Source organism: Enoplosus armatus, chromosome 11 (genome assembly GCF_043641665.1).
Source record: "Enoplosus armatus isolate fEnoArm2 chromosome 11, fEnoArm2.hap1, whole genome shotgun sequence".
Classification (NCBI taxonomy): Eukaryota; Metazoa; Chordata; class Actinopteri; order Centrarchiformes; family Enoplosidae; genus Enoplosus; species Enoplosus armatus.
In genome coordinates, this window is record NC_092190.1 from 896,871 (window position 1) to 912,333 (window position 15,463).

The window sequence follows — 15,463 nt, forward strand, 5'->3', positions numbered from 1 at the left end:
AAAGTGCAGGGCACGTTTAACCGTACGTACCGGTGGCAGTAGGGCAATGTTCCCTATCTGTCTGCGAGTCAAAAGTGCGAATCTGGCTGCATTTTTTTGGGTGGCTTCATCTGGCTGTTGATGCTGAGCTGCGCTCTGCCCCCACCCCAGTGGTCACGGATGATACACAGTCATTTGAGAGCGGGAGCCCAGATGAGGCTCGGCGAGGGACGTCAGGCAGTCAGCAGAGGGTTTGACCCCGACTCTCTGTTTGTGTCGGTATTTGCTTTTTCACAAGGCAGGAGATGGGTGCACCGTTCCCGGCGGCACTGCAATACCGGGTCGATGCGTGGAGTGAACGGGGCAAGCCCCCTTTTCAGCTCCCGGTGCTAAAAATCCATTTAATATGTTGTCCCCTTATAGAGGACATATCAGATATTAAACTGATAAGAACAGATACTACACTTGATCTTAGCCAAAAGGCCGAGAAGCGATGAGCCCTGGCTGTTTGCTTCCAGAGGCCACATTCTGGAACAGCTCTCCCTTGTCCTGGCGCAGTCGTTTCAAGCGCGCATAACAATGGCTGCTTCTCAGCGCCTCCTCCCAAGCCGACAAGGTGGCAGTCTAAATCTTGTTAAGGACAGCTTCTTGTTGCTTTTCACAAACGCACGAGGCTCAGCCACACGGCAGAGCCTGCCAAAAATAGTGTTAACTCATTGGTGTTCCTCTCCACGGAAGTCTTTAGTAAAAGGCGAAAGGCTTGTACGTGATGAAGAGAAACCCGAGTAAGTACAGGCCTCTCCAGGAGAGCGGCCGAGGAGCCTAGTCGCCCCGGTCACTACCCTCACGGTAAGCCTCACTCTGCTTGTGGAGTCCCAAATACCAGGCCACGCACATTCCCCTAGCCCTCCCCACATTAGCACAGGCTCTATCCAATGGGATCGCGGAGAAATGAAGGCCTGGCTTTTGGACACAGGCTACCAAATGTCCCAAACACTCAGGCCCTTGCGGACTCTCTGTGACGAGGGGAGCGAAAGTGCAGGGCACGTTTAACCGTACGTACCGGTGGCAGTAGGGCAATGTTCCCTATCTGTCTGCGAGTCAAAAGTGCGAATCTGGCTGCATTTTTTTGGGTGGCTTCATCTGGCTGTTGATGCTGAGCTGCGCTCTGCCCCCACCCCAGTGGTCACGGATGATACACAGTCATTTGAGAGCGGGAGCCCAGATGAGGCTCGGCGAGGGACGTCAGGCAGTCAGCAGAGGGTTTGACCCCGACTCTCTGTTTGTGTCGGTATTTGCTTTTTCACAGTACGGGAATTGCAAGGAGCCGGCCGTTGCCCACTGTTCTACGGCAGCGCTGCACTCCCAGAGCAAATGCCTCACCGACTCGGGCGCGCCACAACCTGGTCGGGGACAAGTTGAATGTGTGGACAAGCCCCGGGAGTGCATTACGGACCTGACTGGGAGGATCTCGTGAGCCACCATCCATGACAGGTCCCGGAGTCTGTTTGGAAGAGCGGAATGGTTCACGTTGCGCCACACTGCTGAAGGCTCGCCCAATGCGAGCCCGCGCACTGGACTCACTGGTTCCTGCTCCTGCACAACAGAAATGACAGAACGGTGGTTGGTTAAAACTTTCAACTCCTCCTGCTCAAGGTTAAAATGCCTTAAAAATGTCTGGATAAAAGCGTAGGTTGGTGGCAGGTTAAAAGACACAGGTACTTTAAGATCATTGGGTAAAATTTTTAATCGTCTGAGGTAGGACCCCATCCAGAACCGTGTCATTGCTGTTGTTTTGGGGTTTCTGGATGGGGCTGTGGCGGTTGTGATGTGTAGTGCTGTGTATCTGCTCCCTAAAAACAAGTACAGGTCAGGGACTCCTTTTCCTCCTTTCTCCTTCGGCTTCTTCATCACATATCTCCTCAGACGTTCCCACTTGGAGCCCCACAGGAAATAAAAGATGGCTCTTTCCAAGTCTAAAAGCACTCTTCTAGGTGGGAAAAAAACAGAACTGATGAGTAAAAGCAAAGGTAAAATCACAGCTTTGATGATTAAAACCTTTCCTTCCATTGTCAGTCTTCTAAGTCTCCAGTACCCTAGTCTCTGCCTGACTTTCCCTACAATGTCTGGCCAATTTGTTTTCCCTCCCCCCTCCCTATCAAATTTGATCCCAAGTATCTTTTGGTCTGTCTGGGTCACAGTCAGGGGGAGTCCTGTCATCTCAGTCGCTGTCCACGGTCCATAAAAGTGGGCTTGGGTCTTGCCTCTGTTGAGTTTTGACCCAGAGGCCCGTCCAAACCAGTCAGTCAAGTCCAGCGTCCTGTTGACAGATAAAAGGTCAGTGCATAAAATGTTCACGTCGTCCATGTATAAAAAACACTTTGTCTCCAGTCCCCCGCTCCCTGGGGCTCCAACCCCATTGATTTGTTGGTCCCTTCTCAAGATCTGTGCCAGTGGTTCTATGCAGAGAACATAGAGGAGGGCAGATAACGGACAACCCTGACGGACACCGCAGTTTATATCCACTGCTTCTGTAAGATGCCCGTTAACAGTGAATTTGCTGGTAATGCCCTGGTACAGCATTCTCACCCAGGCTATAAACCTTCTTGGAAACCCCATTTTTTGCAGCACCTGGAAAAGGTACTGGTGCGAGATCCGATCAAAGGCTTTCTCAAAATCTAAATTTAGGACAACTAGCCGGATGTTTCTGTCTCTCGCATAACAGATGGTGTCTCGGATCAGTACGAGGCTGTCGGTGATCTTCCTCCCCGGGACAGCACAGGCTTGATCAGGGTGAATCAGGTCTTCTAAAAACAAAGACATGCGGGATGCTAAAACCTTACTAAAAAGTTTACAATCAAAATTTAAAAGTGTAATGGGTCTCCAGTTCTTCAAATCTGTCTTGTCTTTGTCTTTGTGAAGGAGAGTCACTATCCCTACTCTAAAACTGTCAGGAAGTCGGTCAAGTTTTTCAAAATCCATAAAAACAGCAATCAAGTCAGGTGCTAAAATGTCCCAGAACGTCACATAAAATTCCAGAGGGAGCCCATCTTCTCCTGGAGACTTACCTGCCTTAAAAGACTTGAGACATTTATTTAACTCGAGAATGTTAAAATCTTGGGTTAAAAGCTCACTGTCATTTACTGCTTGGTCAATAACTTCTAAGACTTCAGTCATGGTGTCCCACTTAACGTGTTTTTCTTTGTATAGTTCTCTATAAAAATGTCCGACAGTTTCTATGATTTCCTCTGTGGTGTCAGCTATGCACCCATTTTCTTTTCTTAGTCTAAAAATACTCCCCCCTTTATTCATAATTTTCTTAAAAAAGTATCTTGTGCACTTCTCTCCTTCCTCTATTTCCCTCTCCTTGCTTCTCAAAATGACACCCTTGCTTTTAATTTCTGCTGAGGCTGACATCTGGGTTTTAATTTGTTTGATTTCTTCATTAAAATCCATCCCCTGTTGGTTTAGTTTAAAATACCGCTGGAGTCGTTTCTGCAGTCCCAACATGCGTCTGTTGTCCCTGTCTTTTTTTTTCTTGCCTGCCTGTCTAAAGAAAGTCTGGGTCCTTGCTTTCACCATTTCCCACCAGTGTGCACGTGTATCGTAGAAGTCTTGAAGGGTCTGCCACTCTTGGTACTGCTCTCTATACTGTCTACCTAACTCCCTATCTTCTAAAAGGGAGCAGTTGAGCTTCCACAGACCGCTTCCTGATGTCACACCCGAAGAGAGTGAGAGAGTGCAGGAGAGCATTGCGTGGTCTGAAAAGAAAACAGGTGTCAATCTAGCATCAGTTGGTGGGCAATCACGTGATAAAATGTAATCAATGCGAGAGGCTCGGGTGCCATCACCACTAAACCAGGTGAAGCCCTCCTCTCTGGGATGCGTGGTTTTAAAACAGTCCAGAAGTTTAAAATCCCTGCATATGCCCTGAAATAAGACTGAGGTTTTGTCCACTTTAAAATCTTCACCTGCTCTCTTCCTATCATTCCTGCTTAAAATACAATTAAAATCTCCCCCTACAACTAAAGGTGCCCTACCTAGCATGTGGAACTGCAAGTCTTCTAAAAGATCATACCTGTCATTTCTGTCGTTAAAGCCATAAATATTTAAGACGTTAAAATCTTTTCCCATAAAAGTCAGGTGTGCTAAAAGTGCCCGACCATCTCTCACCACAGTGCTGCCCTTCACCAAAACCAGGGGGTTTTTGATTAAAATGGCCACTCCGTCATTTCTGTTTGCGTTTGATCCGCTCCACATCGATGTTTGTGGCCATAGCTCCTCCCACTCTCTGTAGTGGTTTAAAAATGGCAGGCCACATTCCTGTATTAAAAACACATCTGACTTAAAAGAATTAAGAAAGGATAAAACAGTCTGGGCTCTAACTCGTGACTTCACGCTTCTCACATTGATGGTTGAGAAGGTGAGTGCCATGAGTATGGTTAAAATTAACAGGTATGAAATCTTAAAAGTCTAAAAGGGATTATCAATGTTAAAAAAAAAGCAGTTATTTAAATTTCTTGTGAACGGAGCTCTTCCTTCACTCTCATGGGTGAAGAGTGACGGGGTTGAGCTTCATTCCCCTGTCGGACTCTAGGGGTAGGCCTTGGACGCATGGTCGCATTGAGATTTGAGTCCTTAGGGGTTGATTGCAGAGCTATTGTTAGGAAAGAGACCTCATTTGGAGAATTGGAGGGGAAGACTCTAGGCTCCTCCACAGATGGGCTGTTTGAGTAGTTCCCAGCTCTTCCCCTCTTCTCTGAGACTACAGGAGACTCAGAGGACAATTCTGATATAGGCCTCTTGGTCTGCTGGGCGTTGGGGAGGGAGGCGTCCTCACTATCGCCCTGTGATTGGTCATTTTCACATTCTGAGCAAGCTCCGGCTTTTGCCTGCATTGCCCCATCTTCCTCAAGACTTTCCAGTTGCGGGGCAATTGCAGGCCCCTCCTCTCCTTCATATCCGGAGCTAGCTCCGCCTTCTGCCTGCATTGCCCCATCTTCCTCACCACTCTCCATTTGTGGGGCAATTGCAGGCCCCTCCCCCTCTCCCGCCTCTCCTGATCCTGGCCTTCCAGTCACAGGATTTGGCGGGAGATTTGAATTTCCCAGCCCAGCTTCTTCAATTAGCTCTCTAACTGCTTCCTCTTGTCCACCATTTTGTGGGGTTTTCGCTGCCTTCAGTTTGTTGGCAAATGACTTTGGGCAATCTCTGAAGAGGTGGGTTGTTTCTCCACAAAGATTGCACTTTCTGCCATTGGTACATTCCTCAAAGGTGTGCCCAATTTCTCTACATTTTCCACAAATAGTCTGCTGACACGCTTCTGCCAGGTGCCCATGCTCACCACACTTGCGGCACAGCTTGGGCTGGCCCTGGTAGTGAATGTAGCCTCTGTTGTTTCCCAGAACTATCACAGATGGCAGATGTTTCAGGCCCTGGAAGCCTTGGGGGTCCTGCCATTGTTGGATGGGGACCCTCCAAGCGCAATTCCAAATGCCATCCTCATCTTTCACTTTGGTAGCCTGTCCTTTTACAGTGCAGTATCTACCCAGCCACAAACAAATGTCATCCGCATTCACGGTCTCATTGAACATTCTGATAATGATGGTTTTGGAGGCATTATCAGTCAGTTTCTCAACATTAAAAGCGGAAAACTGGGGTTTTACATTTTCAAAGCGTGTCCAAAACTCTCTCAGCAGCGCGGCAGACCGAAAGCTTACATCGAAACCTTTATTCGTTGGTAGAGTAACAATGCAATTTATATTCTCTGGTTCAAACTTAAGGGTTTTTTGGATTAACCTCCTGGAGAAGTCAATTCTGGACATCCCCAGGGGCTTTCCATGGTCATTTTCTTTAAAGGTAAATCTGACACTGTGGTGCCTCCGCATGCCGGAAATGTTGGCCGACATGGTGGAGGCACCACAAACTGAAAGGATTAAAAAGAAGGACTAAAACACTTAAGAATTGTCTAAAAAAAAACAAAACAAAAAGAAACAAAGACGATATAAATAGAACTAAGATCAATAAATATGTTAAAACCAGCAAATAATTAAAACGAACTTACCTTTTCTTGTTTAGCCGGGACAAGATGTTAAATCAACAGAGTAGAGGTAAGCAGTACTCTGTGCCAATGAATTCCTTTAGGTGTAGGATTTACAACTACAATAGAGTTGAAATTTTCTCCACAAGGAATAAGGTGAATGTCCTCCCGAGAATGGGAAGTAAAACACAATGCCACAAACAGGCAAAAGTTTTTACCACCAACAGGAAGCGATCACAGTCTTAGCCAAAAGGCCGAGAAGCGATGAGCCCTGGCTGTTTGCTTCCAGAGGCCACATTCTGGAACAGCTCTCCCTTGTCCTGGCGCAGTCGTTTCAAGCGCGCATAACAATGGCTGCTTCTCAGCGCCTCCTCCCAAGCCGACAAGGTGGCAGCCTAAATCTTGTTAAGGACAGCTTCTTGTTGCTTTTCACAAACGCACGAGGCTCAGCCACACGGCAGAGCCTGCCAAAAATAGTTTTAACTCATTGGTGTTCCTCTCCACGGAAGTCTTTAGTAAAAGGCGAAAGGCTTGTACGTGATGAAGAGAAACCCGAGTAAGTACAGGCCTCTCCAGGAGAGCGGCCGAGGAGCCTAGTCGCCCCGGTCACTACCCTCACGGTAAGCCTCACTCTGCTTGTGGAGTCCCAAATACCAGGCCACGCACATTCCCCTAGCCCTCCCCACATTAGCACAGGCTCTATCCAATGGGATCGCGGAGAAATGAAGGCCTGGCTTTTGGACACAGGCTACCAAATGTCCCAAACACTCAGGCCCTTGCGGACTCTCTGTGACGAGGGGAGCGAAAGTGCAGGGCACGTTTAACCGTACGTACCGGTGGCAGTAGGGCAATGTTCCCTATCTGTCTGCGAGTCAAAAGTGCGAATCTGGCTGCATTTTTTTGGGTGGCTTCATCTGGCTGTTGATGCTGAGCTGCGCTCTGCCCCCACCCCAGTGGTCACGGATGATACACAGTCATTTGAGAGCGGGAGCCCAGATGAGGCTCGGCGAGGGACGTCAGGCAGTCAGCAGAGGGTTTGACCCCGACTCTCTGTTTGTGTCGGTATTTGCTTTTTCACAAGGCAGGAGATGGGTGCACCGTTCCCGGCGGCACTGCAATACCGGGTCGATGCGTGGAGTGAACGGGGCAAGCCCCTTTTTCAGCTCCCGGTGCTAAAAATCCATTTAATATGTTGTCCCCTTATAGAGGACATATCAGATATTAAACTGATAAGAACAGATACTACAATTGATCTTAGCCAAAAGGCCGAGAAGCGATAAGCCCTGGCTGTTTGCTTCCAGAGGCCACATTCTGGAACAGCTCTCCCTTGTCCTGGCGCAGTCGTTTCAAGCGCGCATAACAATGGCTGCTTCTCAGCGCCTCCTCCCAAGCCGACAAGGTGGCAGCCTAAATCTTGTTAAGGACAGCTTCTTGTTGCTTTTCACAAACGCACGAGGCTCAGCCACACGGCAGAGCCTGCCAAAAATAGTTTTAACTCATTGGTGTTCCTCTCCACGGAAGTCTTTAGTAAAAGGCGAAAGGCTTGTACGTGATGAAGAGAAACCCGAGTAAGTACAGGCCTCTCCAGGAGAGCGGCCGAGGAGCCTAGTCGCCCCGGTCACTACCCTCACGGTAAGCCTCACTCTGCTTGTGGAGTCCCAAATACCAGGCCACGCACATTCCCCTAGCCCTCCCCACATTAGCACAGGCTCTATCCAATGGGATCGCGGAGAAATGAAGGCCTGGCTTTTGGACACAGGCTACCAAATGTCCCAAACACTCAGGCCCTTGCGGACTCTCTGTGACGAGGGGAGCGAAAGTGCAGGGCACGTTTAACCGTACGTACCGGTGGCAGTAGGGCAATGTTCCCTATCTGTCTGCGAGTCAAAAGTGCGAATCTGGCTGCATTTTTTTGGGTGGCTTCATCTGGCTGTTGATGCTGAGCTGCGCTCTGCCCCCACCCCAGTGGTCACGGATGATACACAGTCATTTGAGAGCGGGAGCCCAGATGAGGCTCGGCGAGGGACGTCAGGCAGTCAGCAGAGGGTTTGACCCCGACTCTCTCTTTGTGTCGGTATTTGCTTTTTAACAAGGCAGGAGATGGGTGCACCGCTCCCGGCGGCACTGCAATACCGGGTCGATGCGTGGAGTGAACGGGGCAAGCCCCTTTTTCAGCTCCCGGTGCTAAAAATCCATTTAATATGTTGTCCCCTTATAGAGGACATATCAGATATTAAACTGATAAGAACAGATACTACACTTGATCTTAGCCAAAAGGCCGAGAAGCGATGAGCCCTGGCTGTTTGCTTCCAGAGGCCACATTCTGGAACAGCTCTCCCTTGTCCTGGCGCAGTCGTTTCAAGCGCGCATAACAATGGCTGCTTCTCAGCGCCTCCTCCCAAGCCGACAAGGTGGCAGCCTAAATCTTGTTAAGGACAGCTTCTTGTTGCTTTTCACAAACGCACGAGGCTCAGCCACACGGCAGAGCCTGCCAAAAATAGTTTTAACTCATTGGTGTTCCTCTCCACGGAAGTCTTTAGTAAAAGGCGAAAGGCTTGTACGTGATGAAGAGAAACCCGAGTAAGTACAGGCCTCTCCAGGAGAGCGGCCGAGGAGCCTAGTCGCCCCGGTCACTACCCTCACGGTAAGCCTCACTCTGCTTGTGGAGTCCCAAATACCAGGCCACGCACATTCCCCTAGCCCTCCCCACATTAGCACAGGCTCTATCCAATGGGATCGCGGAGAAATGAAGGCCTGGCTTTTGGACACAGGCTACCAAATGTCCCAAACACTCAGGCCCTTGCGGACTCTCTGTGACGAGGGGAGCGAAAGTGCAGGGCACGTTTAACCGTACGTACCGGTGGCAGTAGGGCAATGTTCCCTATCTGTCTGCGAGTCAAAAGTGCGAATCTGGCTGCATTTTTTTGGGTGGCTTCATCTGGCTGTTGATGCTGAGCTGCGCTCTGCCCCCACCCCAGTGGTCACGGATGATACACAGTCATTTGAGAGCGGGAGCCCAGATGAGGCTCGGCGAGGGACGTCAGGCAGTCAGCAGAGGGTTTGACCCCGACTCTCTGTTTGTGTCGGTATTTGCTTTTTCACAAGGCAGGAGATGGGTGCACCGCTCCCGGCGGCACTGCAATACCGGGTCGATGCGTGGAGTGAACGGGGCAAGCCCCTTTTTCAGCTCCCGGTGCTAAAAATCCATTTAATATGTTGTCCCCTTATAGAGGACATATCAGATATTAAACTGATAAGAACAGATACTACACTTGATCTTAGCCAAAAGGCCGAGAAGCGATGAGCCCTGGCTGTTTGCTTCCAGAGGCCACATTCTGGAACAGCTCTCCCTTGTCCTGGCGCAGTCGTTTCAAGCGCGCATAACAATGGCTGCTTCTCAGCGCCTCCTCCCAAGCCGACAAGGTGGCAGCCTAAATCTTGTTAAGGACAGCTTCTTGTTGCTTTTCACAAACGCACGAGGCTCAGCCACACGGCAGAGCCTGCCAAAAATAGTTTTAACTCATTGGTGTTCCTCTCCACGGAAGTCTTTAGTAAAAGGCGAAAGGCTTGTACGTGATGAAGAGAAACCCGAGTAAGTACAGGCCTCTCCAGGAGAGCGGCCGAGGAGCCTAGTCGCCCCGGTCACTACCCTCACGGTAAGCCTCACTCTGCTTGTGGAGTCCCAAATACCAGGCCACGCACATTCCCCTAGCCCTCCCCACATTAGCACAGGCTCTATCCAATGGGATCGCGGAGAAATGAAGGCCTGGCTTTTGGACACAGGCTACCAAATGTCCCAAACACTCAGGCCCTTGCGGACTCTCTGTGACGAGGGGAGCGAAAGTGCAGGGCACGTTTAACCGTACGTACCGGTGGCAGTAGGGCAATGTTCCCTATCTGTCTGCGAGTCAAAAGTGCGAATCTGGCTGCATTTTTTTGGGTGGCTTCATCTGGCTGTTGATGCTGAGCTGCGCTCTGCCCCCACCCCAGTGGTCACGGATGATACACAGTCATTTGAGAGCGGGAGCCCAGATGAGGCTCGGCGAGGGACGTCAGGCAGTCAGCAGAGGGTTTGACCCCGACTCTCTGTTTGTGTCGGTATTTGCTTTTTCACAAGGCAGGAGATGGGTGCACCGCTCCCGGCGGCACTGCAATACCGGGTCGATGCGTGGAGTGAATGGGGCAAGCCCCTTTTTCAGCTCCCGGTGCTAAAAATCCATTTAATATGTTGTCCCCTTATAGAGGACATATCAGATATTAAACTGATAAGAACAGATTTTTTTTTCTTTCGAAAAGATTTATTGACACTCATTTCATAGTAATTTCACATAAAACCCAGAGTTAAGACATACAAATTACCTTTTAAAATACAAGAAATCAATCAATACAATGGTGTAAAACCATATTTAAATATTCAAAACACTGTCGTCAGAGGTATTACAGATGAGATTTCTCACAAGTTAAAAATTATACATTTTGTGCATGTCTGTGTGTTTTGAGTGTCCATTTTAAAATGTCCAACCCAACAAAAAAAACAAAAACAAATGGGGAGTGCTTCGGTAAAAATCCTCCCTTCCAACTCCATTGCTGTGCAGGAGCATAGTGATTCCCTACCAAGGATAAGTCATTCCGCTCTCCCAAACAGATTTGGTCTCTCGGAATCCTTTCTTGGTGCTCAGAGGAGACCTTCGCCCTGTTGCTCCTTCCCACCTGCCTCACCCGGAGAGTCAGGCCGCCGCTGCTTTGAACTTCTTTTGTGTGGCTCCGGCTCCTTCGTCCGAATGGGCACAAATGCGATTCTTCTTTGTGGCTGTGTCCTTGGCCTGCCGCCTGCAGCTTCGGCTGCTTGGACCGTCGCTGCGGCCATCCGGATCGCAGCCACGGGGGGGATCTGCATGTGCTTCCTTGCCAGCAAGTTTCTGGAGGTCCATATGGCGTCTTTTATGGCGGCTAGGGTAAGCCACTGCTTGGAGAAGTCGCATGCCGGCAATTGTTTTTGGCCCACCCCATACAGCACCAGCTGTGCTGTAAGGACCTCCCTTGCTGGCAAGTACGGGAATTGCAAGGAGCCGGCCGTTGCCCACTGTTCTACGGCAGCGCTGCACTCCCAGAGCAAATGCCTCACCGACTCGGGCGCGCCACAACCTGGTCGGGGACAAGTTGAATGTGTGGACAAGCCCCGGGAGTGCATTACGGACCTGACTGGGAGGATCTCGTGAGCCACCATCCATGACAGGTCCCGGAGTCTGTTTGGAAGAGCGGAATGGTTCACGTTGCGCCACACTGCTGAAGGCTCGCCCAATGCGAGCCCGCGCACTGGACTCACTGGTTCCTGCTCCTGCACAACAGAAATGACAGAACGGTGGTTGGTTAAAACTTTCAACTCCTCCTGCTCAAGGTTAAAATGCCTTAAAAATGTCTGGATAAAAGCATAGGTTGGTGGCAGGTTAAAAGACACAGGTACTTTAAGATCATTGGGTAAAATTTTTAATCGTCTGAGGTAGGACCCCATCCAGAACCGTGTCATTGCTGTTGTTTTGGGGTTTCTGGATGGGGCTGTGGCGGTTGTGATGTGTAGTGCTGTGTATCTGCTCCCTAAAAACAAGTACAGGTCCGGGACTCCTTTTCCTCCTTTCTCCTTCGGCTTCTTCATCACATATCTCCTCAGACGTTCCCACTTGGAGCCCCACAGGAAATAAAAGATGGCTCTTTCCAAGTCTAAAAGCACTCTTCTAGGTGGGAAAAAAACAGAACTGATGAGTAAAAGCAAAGGTAAAATCACAGCTTTGATGATTAAAACCTTTCCTTCCATTGTCAGTCTTCTAAGTCTCCAGTACCCTAGTCTCTGCCTGACTTTCCCTACAATGTCTGGCCAATTTGTTTTCCCTCCCCCCTCCCTATCAAATTTGATCCCAAGTATCTTTTGGTCTGTCTGGGTCACAGTCAGGGGGAGTCCTGTCATCTCAGTCGCTGTCCACGGTCCATAAAAGTGGGCTTGGGTCTTGCCTCTGTTGAGTTTTGACCCAGAGGCCCGTCCAAACCAGTCAGTCAAGTCCAGCGTCCTGTTGACAGATAAAAGGTCAGTGCATAAAATGTTCACGTCGTCCATGTATAAAAAACACTTTGTCTCCAGTCCCCCGCTCCCTGGGGCTCCAACCCCATTGATTTGTTGGTCCCTTCTCAAGATCTGTGCCAGTGGTTCTATGCAGAGAACATAGAGGAGGGCAGATAACGGACAACCCTGACGGACACCGCAGTTTATATCCACTGCTTCTGTAAGATGCCCGTTAACAGTGAATTTGCTGGTAATGCCCTGGTACAGCATTCTCACCCAGGCTATAAACCTTCTTGGAAACCCCATTTTTTGCAGCACCTGGAAAAGGTACTGGTGCGAGATCCGATCAAAGGCTTTCTCAAAATCTAAATTTAGGACAACTAGCCGGATGTTTCTGTCTCTCGCATAACAGATGGTGTCTCGGATCAGTACGAGGCTGTCGGTGATCTTCCTCCCCGGGACAGCACAGGCTTGATCAGGGTGAATCAGGTCTTCTAAAAACAAAGACATGCGGGATGCTAAAACCTTACTAAAAAGTTTACAATCAAAATTTAAAAGTGTAATGGGTCTCCAGTTCTTCAAATCTGTCTTGTCTTTGTCTTTGTGAAGGAGAGTCACTATCCCTACTCTAAAACTGTCAGGAAGTCGGTCAAGTTTTTCAAAATCCATAAAAACAGCAAGCAAGTCAGGTGCTAAAATGTCCCAGAACGTCACATAAAATTCCAGAGGGAGCCCATCTTCTCCTGGAGACTTACCTGCCTTAAAAGACTTGAGACATTTATTTAACTCGAGAATGTTAAAATCTTGGGTTAAAAGCTCACTGTCATTTACTGCTTGGTCAATAACTTCTAAGACTTCAGTCATGGTGTCCCACTTAACGTGTTTTTCTTTGTATAGTTCTCTATAAAAATGTCCGACAGTTTCTATGATTTCCTCTGTGGTGTCAGCTATGCACCCATTTTCTTTTCTTAGTCTAAAAATACTCCCCCCTTTATTCATAATTTTCTTAAAAAAATATCTTGTGCACTTCTCTCCTTCCTCTATTTCCCTCTCCTTGCTTCTCAAAATGACACCCTTGCTTTTAATTTCTGCTGAGGCTGACATCTCGGTTTTAATTTGTTTGATTTCTTCATTAAAATCCATCCCCTGTTGGTTTAGTTTAAAATACCGCTGGAGTCGTTTCTGCAGTCCCAACATGCGTCTGTTGTCCCTGTCTTTTTTTTTTCTTGCCTGCCTGTCTAAAGAAAGTCTGGGTCCTTGCTTTCACCATTTCCCACCAGTGTGCACGTGTATCGTAGAAGTCTTGAAGGGTCTGCCACTCTTGGTACTGCTCTCTATACTGTCTACCTAACTCCCTATCTTCTAAAAGGGAGCAGTTGAGCTTCCACAGACCGCTTCCTGATGTCACACCCGAAGAGAGTGAGAGAGTGCAGGAGAGCATTGCGTGGTCTGAAAAGAAAACAGGTGTCAATCTAGCATCAGTTGGTGGGCAATCACGTGATAAAATGTAATCAATGCGAGAGGCTCGGGTGCCATCACCACTAAACCAGGTGAAGCCCTCTTCTCTGGGATGCATGGTTTTAAAACAGTCCAGAAGTTTAAAATCCCTGCATATGCCCTGAAATAAAACTGAGGTTTTGTCCACTTTAAAATCTTCACCTGCTCTCTTCCTATCATTCCTGCTTAAAATACAATTAAAATCTCCCCCTACAACTAAAGGTGCCCTACCTAGCATGTGGAACTGCAAGTCTTCTAAAAGATCATACCTGTCATTTCTGTCGTTAAAGCCATAAATATTTAAGACGTTAAAATCTTTTCCCATAAAAGTCAGGTGTGCTAAAAGTGCCCGACCATCTCTCACCACAGTGCTGCCCTTCACCAAAACCAGGGGGTTTTTGATTAAAATGGCCACTCCGTCATTTCTGTTTGCGTTTGATCCGCTCCACATCGATGTTTGTGGCCATAGCTCCTCCCACTCTCTGTAGTGGTTTAAAAATGGCAGGCCACATTCCTGTATTAAAAACACATCTGACTTAAAAGAATTAAGAAAGGATAAAACAGTCTGGGCTCTAACTCGTGACTTCACGCTTCTCACATTGATGGTTGAGAAGGTGAGTGCCATGAGTATGGTTAAAATTAACAGGTATGAAATCTTAAAAGTCTAAAAGGGATTATCAATGTTAAAAAAAAGCAGTTATTTAATTTCTTGTGAACGGAGCTCTTCCTTCACTCTCATGGGTGAAGAGTGACGGGGTTGAGCTTCATTCCCCTGTCGGACTCTAGGGGTAGGCCTTGGACGCATGGTCGCATTGAGATTTGAGTCCTTAGGGGTTGATTGCAGAGCTATTGTTAGGAAAGAGACCTCATTTGGAGAATTGGAGGGGAAGACTCTAGGCTCCTCCACAGATGGGCTGTTTGAGTAGTTCCCAGCTCTTCCCCTCTTCTCTGAGACTACAGGAGACTCAGAGGACAATTCTGATATAGGCCTCTTGGTCTGCTGGGCGTTGGGGAGGGAGGCGTCCTCACTATCGCCCTGTGACTGGTCATTTTCACATTCTGAGCAAGCTCCGGCTTTTGCCTGCATTGCCCCATCTTCCTCAAGACTTTCCAGTTGCGGGGCAATTGCAGGCCCCTCCTCTCCTTCATATCCGGAGCTAGCTCCGCCTTCTGCCTGCATTGCCCCATCTTCCTCACCACTCTCCATTTGTGGGGCAATTGCAGGCCCCTCCCCCTCTCCCGCCTCTCCTGATCCTGGCCTTCCAGTCACAGGATTTGGCGGGAGATTTGAATTTCCCAGCCCAGCTTCTTCAATTAGCTCTCTAACTGCTTCCTCTTGTCCACCATTTTGTGGGGTTTTCGCTGCCTTCAGTTTGTTGGCAAATGACTTTGGGCAATCTCTGAAGAGGTGGGTTGTTTCTCCACAAAGATTGCACTTTCTGCCATTGGTACATTCCTCAAAGGTGTGCCCAATTTCTCTACATTTTCCACAAATAGTCTGCTGACACGCTTCTGCCAGGTGCCCATGCTCACCACACTTGCGGCACAGCTTGGGCTGGCCCTGGTAGTGAATGTAGCCTCTGTTGTTTCCCAGAACTATCACAGATGGCAGATGTTTCAGGCCCTGGAAGCCTTGGGGGTCCTGCCATTGTTGGATGGGGACCCTCCAAGCGCAATTCCAAATGCCATCCTCATCTTTCACTTTGGTAGCCTGTCCTTTTACAGTGCAGTATCTACCCAGCCACAAACAAATGTCATCCGCATTCACGGTCTCATTGAACATTCTGATAATGATGGTTTTGGAGGCATTATCAGTCAGTTTCTCAACATTAAAAGCGGAAAACTGGGGTTTTACATTTTCAAAGCGTGTCCAAAACTCTCTCAGCAGCGCG

The 15,463-nt window shown here is 48.6% G+C and overlaps 9 non-coding genes and 1 pseudogene across 9 annotated transcripts; all 10 read right to left on the bottom strand.

Moving 5' to 3' along the window:
* Window positions 1–283: 283 nt before the first annotated feature.
* On the bottom strand, window positions 284–474 carry LOC139293025 (U2 spliceosomal RNA). Its single transcript, XR_011597690.1, has one exon. It is a non-coding gene; the product is annotated as a U2 spliceosomal RNA (small nuclear RNA).
* Window positions 475–651: 177 nt separating this feature from the next.
* Window positions 652–768, bottom strand: LOC139293298 (U5 spliceosomal RNA). The gene has a single exon (XR_011597913.1). It is a non-coding gene; the product is annotated as a U5 spliceosomal RNA (small nuclear RNA).
* Window positions 769–6,462: 5,694 nt separating this feature from the next.
* On the bottom strand, window positions 6,463–6,579 carry LOC139293273 (U5 spliceosomal RNA). The gene has a single exon (XR_011597890.1). It is a non-coding gene; the product is annotated as a U5 spliceosomal RNA (small nuclear RNA).
* A 527-nt stretch (window positions 6,580–7,106) lies between these two features.
* Window positions 7,107–7,297, bottom strand: LOC139293040 (U2 spliceosomal RNA). Its single transcript, XR_011597704.1, has one exon. It is a non-coding gene; the product is annotated as a U2 spliceosomal RNA (small nuclear RNA).
* Window positions 7,298–7,474: 177 nt separating this feature from the next.
* Window positions 7,475–7,591, bottom strand: LOC139293274 (U5 spliceosomal RNA). The gene has a single exon (XR_011597891.1). It is a non-coding gene; the product is annotated as a U5 spliceosomal RNA (small nuclear RNA).
* A 527-nt stretch (window positions 7,592–8,118) lies between these two features.
* On the bottom strand, window positions 8,119–8,309 carry LOC139293010 (U2 spliceosomal RNA). The gene has a single exon (XR_011597676.1). It is a non-coding gene; the product is annotated as a U2 spliceosomal RNA (small nuclear RNA).
* A 177-nt stretch (window positions 8,310–8,486) lies between these two features.
* LOC139293276 (U5 spliceosomal RNA) lies at window positions 8,487–8,603 on the bottom strand. The gene has a single exon (XR_011597892.1). It is a non-coding gene; the product is annotated as a U5 spliceosomal RNA (small nuclear RNA).
* A 527-nt stretch (window positions 8,604–9,130) lies between these two features.
* Window positions 9,131–9,321, bottom strand: LOC139293012 (U2 spliceosomal RNA). The gene has a single exon (XR_011597678.1). It is a non-coding gene; the product is annotated as a U2 spliceosomal RNA (small nuclear RNA).
* A 177-nt stretch (window positions 9,322–9,498) lies between these two features.
* LOC139293277 (U5 spliceosomal RNA) lies at window positions 9,499–9,615 on the bottom strand. Its single transcript, XR_011597893.1, has one exon. It is a non-coding gene; the product is annotated as a U5 spliceosomal RNA (small nuclear RNA).
* A 527-nt stretch (window positions 9,616–10,142) lies between these two features.
* LOC139293052 (U2 spliceosomal RNA) lies at window positions 10,143–10,319 on the bottom strand (annotated as a pseudogene).
* Window positions 10,320–15,463: the final 5,144 nt, after the last annotated feature.